At 44.9% G+C, this 12,313-nt stretch overlaps 1 protein-coding gene across 2 annotated transcripts in view; it reads right to left on the reverse strand.

Moving 5' to 3' along the window:
* LOC140409002 (interleukin-6 receptor subunit beta-like) overlaps positions 1 to 11,981 on the reverse strand; it is a 245,129-nt gene extending 233,148 nt beyond the window's left edge. Inside the window, exon 1 of one of the 2 annotated variants that reach the window (XM_072497015.1) lies at positions 11,848 to 11,981. The gene's annotated coding sequence lies outside the window, so the exon portion shown is untranslated. Of the gene's footprint in view, positions 1 to 10,903; positions 11,289 to 11,847 lie in introns of those variants that run through there. The other variant, XM_072497016.1, reaches the window with a different exon arrangement.
* Between the last annotated feature and the right edge of the window lie 332 nt (positions 11,982 to 12,313).

Raw genomic sequence — 12,313 nt, forward strand, 5'->3', positions numbered from 1 at the left:
ACGCCGTGCAGCGCGTATGACGCTGCACGGCATGAACCACTGTGCAAGCGCGGATCCCGTTACGTTGCTGCTAGCCCATTTTGGGCCGGAGACTATCGACCTATTTTTCTGATGTGACGCAAGTGGGATTTGCGCCGTTTTTTGCGCCGATCGGCGGACTTTCCGCCGATAACGGAGAATTTCGCCCCTGATGTGATTTACAATTGGGGAGTAATTGCCAAGAAGTGAACCCCATAAGTCTTTGTTCAAATAACTCTATATTGTTACAAATTGGCGACCGCGCAGCAGAGTGTGAGACTAAGGTTGAACACTTTAACAATAACATTTTTAAAAAACATGTTTCCAATTAAGGGGCAATTTATTGTGGCCTGCCACAATCCACCTGCCCTGGGTTGTGGGGTGAAACCCATGCAGACACAGGGAGAATGTGCAAACTTCACACGGACAATGACTCGGGACCAGGATTGACCCGGGTCCTTGGCAGCATGAGGCAACCACTGTGTCACCATGCCCGCCCCTACACTTGATAACATTTACCGTTGAGTTTTGGGAAAAAGCTACCTAACAATAAGACTTTAAATGAGACAGCATCTTTTGGTTCTTCTCAGTACCAAACTAAGCTAGACCATTTATCTGGAAAAGAGTTTGAGTTGCTGCATTTTGAGTGCTTACTTAAAACACACAATGTCCGATTTGAGATATCGATTGATTTTGTTGAATATGAGGTTAACAGTAAGATATAGAAGTCATCAGAAGATCTGGGGCTGGATTTTCCACACCCCAACGTTGAAATCGCATCCGGCACCGGGGTGGAGAATCCACTTCCGAGCATGGAGTCGGGACCGGTGCCGGTTCCCCGATTCTCCAGGCCCCAAAAAGCGGCGTACTCTCTACGCGACTCGTATCCCCTACCTGCAGCCATTGCTGGCGGCCCGCCCTGCCATTCTCCGCCCCCAACCGGCCGAAGTCCCAACGCTGTGGATCTAATGTGGTCCTGCCATTCGGGATACACGCGTGGCGGCTGCAGACTCAGCTCGCGGTCGCCATGGTAGAGGCCAGGGGGGGGCCTCATACGGGACCGGACAATTTTTGGGCGGACAGTCAGGGTTGGGCGCGTGGCCGATCGGAGGCACTATTTGGGAGGTCCAGCTCCGTGGTCTGTGAAGAGAGTAGTTAATAAAGTATATGGTTATCTGGGCTATAGTTAGAGGCATAGAGTACAAGAACAAGGAGGTTATGCCGAACTTATACAAGACACAAGTTAGATCTTAGCTGAAGTATTGTGTACAATTCTGGGTGCCGTATTAAAAGGATGTAAACATATTTGAGAGAGCACAGAAGAGGTTTACAAGAATGGTTCCAGGGATGAGAGACTTCAGTTATGAGGATAGATTGGAGAGGTTGGGATTATTCTCCTTGGAGAGAAAGCGGCTAAGAGGAAGTTTAACAGGGATGTTCAAATTATGAGGGGACTGGACAGAATGGATATGGAGAAACTGTTCATGCTCATAGACGGATTAAGAAGGAAGGGCAGCATAGTAGCATAGTGGTTAGCTCTGTTGCTTCACAGCACCGGGGTCCCAGGTTTGATTCCCGCTTGGGCCACTGTTTGTATGGAGTCTGCACGTTCTCCCCGTGTCTGTCATTATATACACCAGTATATCATGGTGCAGATGGACACTGATGGACACACAGCAGGACCAATCAACACACACAACACCGCAGCCAATCACCAGTTAGAGCACACTCACTATAAAGACAGGGGGCATCAGAGTTCCCGCTCATTCAGGATGCAGCCTCCTAGAAAGACAGAGCTTACAGCTTACAGCACAGGTCCTCACCATGTGCTGAGTGCATAGACTGGTTAGGACGGGCATAGGTCTTTAGTTTAATCTAACATTGTGTTAACCCACAGTGAAAGTATGTTCAACAGTTTCTAACTTAATAAAATAGTGTTGCACTATTTTAAGTGTTGGGGGCCTGTATGTGTTCCACGGATCCAGAGCACCCAACACATCAGTGTCTGCGTGGGTTTCCTCCGGGTGGTCCAGTTTCCTCCCACAAGTCCCGAAAGACGAGCTTGTTAGATAATTTAAACATTCTGAATTCTCCCTCTGTATACCTGAAATGGCGCTGGAATGTGGTGACTAGGGGCTTTTCACAGTAACTTCATTGTAACGTTAATGTAAGCCTACTTGTGACAATAATAAAGATTATTGATTATTAACAAGATTTAGTGATATTCAAAAGAAGCAAATATGATGAAAATGTTTCTTACAGCGAGTGGTTCGGGTCTGGAAATTACTGCCTGGAAGTGTGGTGGAGACAGGTTCAATTGGGGCATTCAAGAGGGCTTTAGATGATAATGGTCACCTTCTGCACTGTAATAATTCTGTGAAATTCAAGTTGGCGATTTCCTTTGGGTAGCTGACACTCAACTTTTAGATGTTACAATAGGGCGTACGTCAATATTTGCAATGTCTCCACATGTATCAGTTGTAGCAAAGGCTTCCCGCACTGAAGTTTGAAAACCACACTATCTTGGGTCGGATCTAGAGGCCGTTCACTTTGACAAAGCACTAAAGATTACACAAGGATGAGCCAGCATTTTCAGGAGAGGGCAGAAAATTGGAGGAACAGAAATCATTATAATTTGCAAAAATAGATTTGTACAGAAATGGCAAACACCTTCATGGATTGTTAAAATACCAGTAGTCATTTGGCCCATTTTTGAAAGCTACCCATTGCCTAGTTCTTTCCCCATAACCTACAAATATTTCCCCAAAGTACCTTCCTGAGCTAACATTATTAAAATTAATGTCTTCAAATAATCACTTGATAAAAGAAAGATAAATATAATATAAATGTTATCATCATTGTGGGTCTTAGCTTAATTTGCCCTTTGTTAGAATCGATAAGACTGCTGGAGGCAAGGCTGTTGGTAAACTTTACCCTTCATAAAACATTATTCTAACTATATACAGGACAAAGGTAAGCATGAAGCTTCATACAGAACCATCTCTCAGTAGACTCTATTGTCACGTGATCTTACATCACTCATGAAATGTACTACTTACATATTTACATGAGCCCATTCATTTTATCCTCCCCCGCCAAGTCTCTGACTCTATTCAACACATTATTTACATTGTCCTACAAGAACCAAAGGATGTTACTGTACAGAAACAGGCATTTGATTCATCAAGTCTGTGCCTCTATTTTCTCATGTTGTGATTCTCAGTGTCCTCTGGGGTCCATAGAGACATTCCAGGGGATGCACAAAGTAATCTGAAGAGTGGGATACAGAGACTTGAAGAGGAGAGGACTTTTCAAAATAATGAGGGGGTATCAAGAAAATCAGTTCACCTGCTTTTACCTATAGATGTTGAATGATGACCACAGGAGAGGTCCAAAACAAGCAAATAAGCAGCAAAAGGAGGCTGACTTGGTGTGAGCTGGGAGGCAGGAGCTGAATGCTGCCACCACATGTGAGGAGGGGAGCGAGTGTGGAGCAGTGGTGAAAGCAGGACAAAAGATTTACAATGTAAAGAGCCATCCAGTGGTCTCCTGGTTTCTGCTGACTTTGTGTTGAACACTGGAACAGGTTTCACTGAACTATTCTAAAGTGCCAGTGAACATTGTATACGGAGGTTATTAAATATTCCAGTTACTCTGTCAAATTTCATTGATCTGACATTTATGATGTTGGTTTATTCCATGAATGTTTCACAAGGTAAATGACCTTGCTGCATTAATTTCATAAGAGAATATTCAGTATATAGAAATTACAAGAATATATAGTATTATAATTTAGGTGGGTGGTCCATAGTTTCCAATCCAGTTGAAAAGATGTCCTTCAACCAAAAACTGTTGAGAACTATTCTTCCAGCAGCTAGTTAAAGAGCAACACAGGCACTGTCTCCCCTGAAGCGGTTCTAAAATGGCATGCTGTTCCTAATTGTTCCTGATACATGCTCTCATGTAGCAATCTCAGATAGCAATCTCACAATAAATGCTGGATTTGCTCCTGAGAAGATTTGTGAGACCAACAAGTTTACTTCATGGTTTCTACTTTTCATGCAAGATTCATACACAGCTTCGAATCAGTTTTACAGCAACAAAATAAATTGCTTGCATTGCTGGACATGAACAGCCTCCACTACTCCCAACATATTTCTCCTCAAGTTTCATTGAAACATTAGTTTGAACTGGAACATTCCAACAACCACCTTCCTCCAAGCGCAGCAGCTGAATGCAGAAAACATGCCATCCGAGAAAGCCTCAGGGTTTGATGGCTTTTCCACTGAATTCAAGGCCCTGTGACCAGAGCTTATTTCTGTATGCCTGAAACTCCAACCATACACTGGAGACAAAGACCCTTTAAGTTGACCTCAGTGTTGTTGCTAACTTTTGGTTGGCTCTTAATTCGTAATTTGCTCTGTTTGTTTAACCTTTGCTCTAGAGTCGCCAGGTATCTTTATGATACTGCCACAAGGTTCAAGTTCAAGTAATGATCAATAACTCAACACACCAATTAGTAAGATTCAAATCAAAACACATTTATTATACACAGTAAATCACTACTCATGCATAAACTCTACTTTCTAGACTATTCCTATCACTAAAAGGCCTATATTTAGCTTCAGAATTGGCCCTCCAGGTCAGGGGAACAAAGGGCCTTTCGTTCAGGTCCTGAGTCTGCAGGATTCAAAAGCTGGTATGGACTTGTAGCTAGGAGCGCCTATCTCGTAGCGAGCGTTGACTGGAGACTTACTTGGTTGATGCGGCAGCTTGGACAGGTCACTCTCACGGGTTGATTCAAATTGCTGAGTGACACTGCCAAGGAAGGACGGATTGAACTTGGGGGCTTTACTTTATAGTCCCCAGGGGCTTCCCGATCTTCGGGGCGGACCCCGTACCTGGTTCCAAGTGATTGGACTGCGTTCCGATCACTTGGATTGATTTCTCCAATACTGGAGTTGTTCCCTGATCGCTGGGGGGTCCCTAAATGTCCGTTGACCTTCCTTTGTCTTGGCTCCTGCTGGCGCCGAGGAGTCTGGCTTGGATTTTTTCACCTTAACTGTTGCAATTGTGCCTTGGAATCGCTCATTACTATGCAGATGGCTGCTGGTTTCGGTGCTGTCTGGTTTCTTACAGATTTCAATACACATGATTTCTGTATTTGCTAGTCTTTGCCTGTGTTGGCTGAATTTCCCTTCAGCCTTTGCGGTTCTCCATTTTAAGCCGGGAAGAGCCAACCCAGGTGGCTACTGTGTAGACACAATTATCTTTATACACAAGAGTAAAGACCCCCAGGAGGATTATAGTATCAAATAAATCTGTATCATTCCTCAGCGAGGACTATAAAATACTAACCAGATTTGGAGGTTGGTGAGCACTTTGGTGATAGTGACCACAATTCGATTATGTTTACTTTAGTGATGGAAAGGGATAGGTATATGCCGCAGGGCAAGAGCTATATCTGGGGGAAAGGTAATTATGATGCGATGAGGCAAGACTTAGGATGCATCAGATGGAGAGGAAAACTGCAGGGGATGGGCACAACGGAAATGTGGAGCTTGTTCAAGGAACAACTACAGAGTGTCCTTCATAAGTATGTACCTGTCAGGCAGGGAGAAAGTGGTCGAGCAAGGGAACCGTGGTTTACTAAGGCAGTCGAAACACTTGTCAAGAGGAAGAAGGAGGCTTATGTAAAGGTGAGACATGAAGGTTCAGTTAGGGCGCTCGAGAGTTACAAGTTAGCTAGGAAGGACCTAAAGAGAGAGCTAAGAAGAGCCAGGAGGGGACATGAGAAGTCTTTGGCAGGTAGGATCAAGGATAACCCTAAAGCTTTCTATAGATATGTCAGGAATAAAAGAATGACTAGGATAAGAGTAGGGCCAGTCAAGGACAGTATTGGGAAGTTGTGCTTGGAGTCCGAGGAGATAGGAGAGGTGCTAAATGAATATTTTTCATCAGTATTCACACAGGAAAAAGACAATGTTGTCGAGGAGAATACTGAGATTCAGGCTAGTAGACTAGAAGGGATTGAGGTTCATAAGGAGGAGGTGTTAACAATTCTGGAAAGTGTGAAAATAGATAAGTCCCGTGCGCCGGATGGGATTTATCCTAGAATTCTCTGGGAAGCTAGGGAGGAGATTGCTGAGTCTTTGGCTTTGATCTTTAAGTCATCTTTGTCGCCAGGAATAGTGCCAGAAGACTGGAGGATAGCAAATGTTGTCCCCTTGATCAAGAAGGGGAGTAGAGACAACCCCGGTAATTATAGACCAGTGAGCCTTACTTCTGTTGTGGGCAAAACCTTGGAAAGGTTTATAAGAAATAGGATATATAATCATCTGGAAAGGAATAATTTGATTAGAGATAGTCAACACGGTTTTGTGAAGGGTAGGTCGTGCCTCACAAACCTTATTGAGTTCTTTGAGAAGGTGACCAAACAGGTGGATGAGGGTAAAGCAGTTGATGTGGTGTATATGGATTTCAGTAAAGCGTTTGATGAGGTTCCCCACGGTAGACTACTGCAGAAAATACGGAAGCATGGGATTCAGGGAGATTTAGCAGTTTGGATCAGAAATTGGCTAGCTGGAAGAAGACAAAGGGTGGTGGTTGATGGAAAATGTTCAGACTGGAGTCCAGTTACTAGTAGTGTGCTACAAGGATCTGTTTTGGGGCTGCTGCTGTTTGTCATTTTTATAAATGACCTGGAGGAGGGCGTAGAAGGATGGGTGAGTACATTTGCAGATGACACTAAAGTCGGTGGCGTTGTGGACAGTGCGGAAGGATGTTACAAGTTACAGAGGGACATAGATAAGCTGCAGCACTGGGCTGAGAGGTGGCAAATGGAGTTTAATGCAGAAAAGTGTGAGGTGATTCATTTTGGAAGGAATAACAGGAAGACAGAGTACTGGGCTAATGGTAAGATTCTTGGCAGTGTGGATGAGCAGAGAGATCTCGGTGTCCATGTACATAGATCCCTGAAAGTTGCCACTCAGGTTGAGAGGGTTGTTAAGAAGGCGTACGGTGTGTTAGCTTTTATTGGTAAAGGGATTGAGTTTCGGAGCCATGAGGTCATGTTGCAGCTGTACAAAACTCTGGTGCGGCCGCATTTGGAGTATTGCGTGCAATTCTGGTCGCTCTCACTGTCCACCCTATCCAATCCTCTGATCATCTTGTATGCCTCAATTAAGTCACCTCTTAACCTTCTTCTCTCAACAGCCTCAAGTCCCTCAGCCTTTCCCCATAAGATCTTCCCTCCATACCAGGCAACATTCTGGTAAATCTCCTCTGCACCCTTTCCAATGCTTCCACATCCTTCCTAAACAAAATTATGGATGTAGAAATCCAATTTAGACAATGTAACTGAGGAAGTTTGGCTGGCAATTACTACACATCTTTGTCTTGAACATATTCTTTTTTAAAGCAGAACAATGTTCAAAATGCTTAATTTTAAAAAATAAATTTTGAGTACCCAATTATTTATTTCCCAATTAAGGGGCAATTTAGCATGTCCAATCCCCCTAACCTGCACATCTTTGGGTTGTGGGGGTGAAACCCACACAGACACGGGGAGAATGTGCAAACTCCACACAGACTAGTGAATGCTTCATTATTCTAAAGGTATTATAAAAAGATACAAATGTTTCAGTGACTGGTGGCATCCAATTTAACATCAAATTCAAACCAAGTGGAAATATTTCATCAAGCACAACTTTTTATACATTGCAACTCGGAACATTTGTTTCCAACACTTTTCTACTACCTTTCCTGCTGTTGACATCTCATTTCAGAAGTAGTATTAATAGAAGCCTGTCTAGAAGCATATAGTACAGGGATTTAAAAAATAAAGATAAGGGGCGAAATTCTCCCCCAACGGCGGGATGCCCGCCGACTGGCGCCAAAGCCGGCGCAAATCAGACGGGCATCGCGCCGGCAAAAAGGTGCGGAAGTCTCCGCATCTTTGGTGGCCTAGCCCCAACATTGAGGGGCTAGGCCGACGCCGGAGGGATTTCCGCCCCGCCAGCTGGCGGAAATGGCGTTTGTTGCCCCGCCAGCTGGCGCGGAAATGCGGCGCATGCGCGGGAGCGTCAGCGGCCGCTGTCAGTTTCCCAGCGCATGCGCGGGAGCGTCAGCGGCCGCTGTCAGTTTCCCACGCATGCGCAGTGGGGAGAGTCACTTCCGCCTCCGCCATGGTGGAGGCCGTGGCGGAGGCGGAAGGGAAAGAGTGCCCTCACGGCACAGGCCCGCCCGCGGATCGGTGGGCCCCAATCGCGGGCCAGGCCACCGTGGGGGCACCCCCCGGGGCCAGATCGCCCCGCGCCCCCCCCCCCAGGACCCCGGAGCCCGCCCACGCCGCCTGGTCCCGCCGGTAAATACCAGGTTTGATTTACGCCGGCGGGACAGGCAATTCCTGGGCGGGACTTCGGCCCATCCGGGCCGGAGAATCCAGCGGGGGGTCCCGCCAACCGGCGCGGCCGGATTCCCGCCCCCGCCCAATCTCCGGGAGCGGAGACTTCGGCGGGGGCGGGATTCACGGCGGCCAACAGCCATTCTCCGACCCGGCGGGGGGTCGGAGAATGACGCCCATGATTTGGGCTCTGTTTTGCTGTTTTACAGATTTTTCTTCTGTTTTCTATAATTTCACAAACAAAAACATGCAAATTCTTCGTTGTGGAAGTGGAAAATTACACATTTCTACTGCATCTTTCATACATTTTAACTCATAAACATGGAGTTCTATTTCTAATGCACACTCTGTACTTTATTAATTAAAACTTTAGATACAATATACACATTACAAAATAAAATGTGTTATTACTATTTCCGGACAATACTTAGATCCGGATATAATTTTGTCATTTGAAATGTTCACCGTTTTTCGAAGCTGTCTGAACAAATATATGTTATCGGTTTTTAATCTGCTACAGTACAAATTAGGTTAAAAGTCAAATTTATACTGAAAATGGGCCCCACTTAATACACATCACAACCGGAATAGACCCGACAAGTTGACATCATAGGACCCCACTTCACGTGAGCTACTAAGACACCGATTTGCTTTGACCGGTGGTGAAGCTGTCTGTTGCAAGGATTCCTCCAAGATGACAATGGCTTGTACATCAGCAGGAATAGGATAAGTTCTACACTCCAAATTTGCTTCTGTTGAAGACCACACTCGCCTAAAAATTGGAATGAAAATTACCCCTTTCCTTAAAAACAGATGAGGTGATGCCGGCGTTGGACTGGGGTAAGAAGTCTTACAACACCAGGTTAAAGTCCAACAGGTTTATTTTTAATCACTAGCTTTCGCAGATCGCCTGATGAAGGAGCTACGCTCCGAAAGCTAGTGATTCCAAATAAACCTGTTGGACTTTAACCTGGTGTTGTAACACTTTTAACAACAGATATATAAGGGAATGGCAAGTGATTAAGTTTAAACACAACAGCAAGCAGTTATTTTTGTTTCAACATATGTTGAATTAGCAGCTTCATTAACTAGGGAGTTAAAGAGATACATATTAAAATGTTTTTACCATGTTCCATGTCTCAATTTTCAGTAATCAAACTCCCTAGTCCATCTAAAGCCAATAGAAAGATCAAGATGGACCACGGAGATTCTGTAAAAGCTCAGTTGTGAAATACCACTTAAGGTTATTATTCAGATTCCTGTGTATGGTCCAGTTTACAATGAAGTTTCGCACAGCCCCTTCCATTGATATTGTCTGTCTTCCAATAAAGGTTGTATAAACCTGAAAACTACTATAATTGGGAAATGCTGATTTAAATTTAAATGGTGTCGCTTAAAAGGTCAGCCATTGATCTCATTGAATGGCGGAGTGGGCTCGAAGGATTGATTGGCCTACCCCTGCTCCCATTGTTTATGTTCTTAATCCACACACAGATTGTCATTGCTGCTGTACATTTGTTTGTCTACTTTTTGACAGTTTAAGATCTCAGCTTAGCTACATGACAGCACTCTCACCTCTGGGTTAGAAAATGTACACAGACATGGCTAGGATGACATTTGAGTGCAGTACTGAGCCAGTGCTGCACTGTCTCAGGTGGTATCTTTCAGATAAGACATTTAATCCAGGCTTCATCTGCCCTTTCAGGTGAATGTAAAAGATCCCAAAGCACTATTTTAAAGAAAAACATACACTGCTGCCTCACGGCGCTGAGGACCCGGGTTTGATCCCGGCCCTGGGTCACTGTCCGTGTGGAGTTTGTACATTCTCCCCGTGTCTGCCTGGGTCTCACCCCCACAACCCAAAGATGTGCAGGGTAGGTGGAATGACAATCACATGAGCACACTATATCCGATACAGACACACTCCTGGACTCACTGGGCAAGTTTCCAAGATAGTGGAGAGTTAACGGTGCATTCTGATTTGTAAGGAGTGAGGATTCATCTCTATACAAATAGCCCAAGAGGCCAAATTCAAGAAAATCTGTCGTACCTCCAAAAAGCAAACTTGTATATTCAGAGAATTAACAATCACAACCTGCTGATATATTAAATGTGGCATTGCACTTTCTCCACTCCATATTAGTGAATGATAGTTCACCTCACTGAAGTTGGGTAAATGGAAACTGATTTTTTTAACTGCATAGATTGTCATTCCAATCACTGCACTCCTAAAATTGTCAGAAGGCGAACCTTTCCTCCTCTTAATTCCACATTACCTAAAGAGTACGTCACAGTGCTGTCCTGAAAAGCAATAAAGACTAATCACAACTGACTAATATAAACTGCATAGAAAGGCATTATATTATTCAACTGTACTATGAAGAGCTGCAAATTGTGAGGTAGATTATGACCCCCAAATCGAGTTGACTTGTGAAGTAGGAGTACAATACTTTCATCTTCGAAGGATAACAAATCGCTCACCTTCTCGAGTAGCTACACCAACAAGGACGACTCAAGACGATTGAACAACGTTTTGTCAGAAAACATGAGCAAAGGCAAGCCTCGTGGGTGGGTGAACAATCACGGAAACACAAACTTGTTGTCAAGATAACAGTCTTAATTCTTGTAGGATCGCAAAGGAAATGACTTGGCTCAAATCACATGGGGAAATTCCACCTCTGTGTGAAAGAGACCTCTGAACCAGCAAATGCTCAGTGTTCGAGCCAGTAGATTTTTTTTCAATGTCTCTTCCACATCTCGCTTCCTATAATTTATAGCAGATTTTCAGCTCCGGAAACTCCTTACATACAGCCCTTTGACTTGAAATGACAGGCTCAATAGGCTGACGCTCACCCGGAGACAGATTGAAAGCGATTTGAAGGAAATAAATTGTTGCTGGGAATAGTTAACCCTAACCCAAATCCCCCAAAAATCAACCCAGCCTGAGGCTTGGGCACGCTCAGTTTGAGTGACAGAGACGAGCCGACCCTTCCTTAGAGCAAAATCTTAAATCTCTGAAGTAAAACACTTTAATGTTTCATGCTTAGCAAGCGTGTTCTCGCTGACAGCTCACTCCAAAGGGTAAATCTACTCACAGTAATGGGCCAGAATGTGTAACTGAGATTTCCCTCTCCTTGTCCTGTGCCCATGATTGGCTTCTCTCCATCCGTTGGCAAGTCAGGCTGAGCTTTCCTGTAGATCTCTGCTTCGACCTATGATTTTCTTTATGTCCTGCCTGATCTCCTCGCAGTGTCTGTACTTTCCTGTTTCTCAGGTGGAAGTACCCCCCCCCCCCCCCCCCGGTGTGTGTGAACTTCTCTCCCTTGTCGCTCTGTAATTCCCTGCCTGCCTGGGCTTCTATCTCTTCGTCTGAAGTTTCCTCTCTGCGTTCTGCTGTGGGAAATGTCCCCAATCTCCTTACTTACCTTGTCTGAACCTCCACCTGACGTCTCCACTCTCCATGCCGCGGGACGTGCCTCTTCCTCTGCCTCCCACTGTGGGTCACGATTCCACTTCTTTGAGATCTGAATGCTTATTCCGCCCCCCCCCCCCATCCCCCCGGGTCTGAATTCTCTCACTTTCACTTTCCAGCAGATGTCTCAGTTCTGTCTCTCCCGGGTGAAAACTCCTGCACAAGTCAGTCCATCGTGATGAGTGCGGTATGAACACGAATGCCTTGGTCAGGTCGAGACTTGCGCTCCCACAGCCGACTCCCTCTCATGTTATGCCCTATCAACTTCAGCTTATCCAAAACGCAGCTTATCCAAAACTTTGCAGTACATATCTATACAGTAGGTCAGCTATGCTCAATTACCCCCACTTGTCTCTAATATAAAATGCTCATCCTTAACTCTGTAACATGCTCCAGAATAGTAAGAAGTCTTACAACAC

Source organism: Scyliorhinus torazame, chromosome 3 (assembly GCF_047496885.1).
Source record: "Scyliorhinus torazame isolate Kashiwa2021f chromosome 3, sScyTor2.1, whole genome shotgun sequence".
NCBI lineage: Eukaryota > Metazoa > Chordata > Chondrichthyes > Carcharhiniformes > Scyliorhinidae > Scyliorhinus > Scyliorhinus torazame.